Below are 826 nucleotides of genomic sequence, written 5' to 3' on the forward strand. Positions count from 1 at the left end.
TATAATAAAATAAGACATTGAGAAAAAAAAATATAAATATATATATATATATATATAAAGGGCAATATATATATATATATATATATATATTTGGTTATAATTATATCATTTCCAATCAAGACCTAAATTGTGATTGATGGTTGGAGGCGTAAAGTAACAACTCACTATGTTGAATTTAAATTTAGAATGATGCTCAATTACAACAGTAGGTTTTATTGGGTGTTTCATGTGGGTGTATACTATATATGATATCATTTTTTTTTCCCCGATAATAACCCGTCACTTTGATAATTATGAAATATTTTGTAAAAATTGTTGTAACTCAAGTTTATTGTCATCCTTAGAACTTTGCCAAAGACCTTATACTCCCACTAGTCACGTACAAGGGAGAGTTCTCTAAGATATAAATGAATCCACGACCTTAATCACCTTTCTTTATTTTCTTAATCAATGCAGTACATAATGGAATCCATGCCACGTATGTTCCATTATCTCTGCAAAAACAATGAAGAAACCCCAGAAGAGATCCTTTGGAAAGCACATGACCCCTCATTGTAGAGCATCGAGATTGGCTAAACAATAATCAAATGCATGCTCCATCGTAGTAGGTATCATTGTCACGGTTACTTGTCCCATGTCAACCAGTGTGCGAGGTGGTGTGAATGAAACCGGCTCTCCCTTCCTCAATGACAAGTGTGCTTTCAATATTTTTACAATCTCATCCTATGTCTCCTTCTACGTACTCTTTTCACTCATAGCAGTGGTCTTGTTCCTTTCAGTCCTCACCTCGGCTTACAACAAAAGTGGTTTTCGTAATGATCTACCA

The sequence above is a fragment of the Quercus suber genome, unplaced genomic scaffold (genome assembly GCF_002906115.3).
Source record: "Quercus suber isolate HL8 unplaced genomic scaffold, Cork oak 2.0 scaffold_971, whole genome shotgun sequence".
NCBI classification, from domain to species: Eukaryota; Viridiplantae; Streptophyta; class Magnoliopsida; order Fagales; family Fagaceae; genus Quercus; species Quercus suber.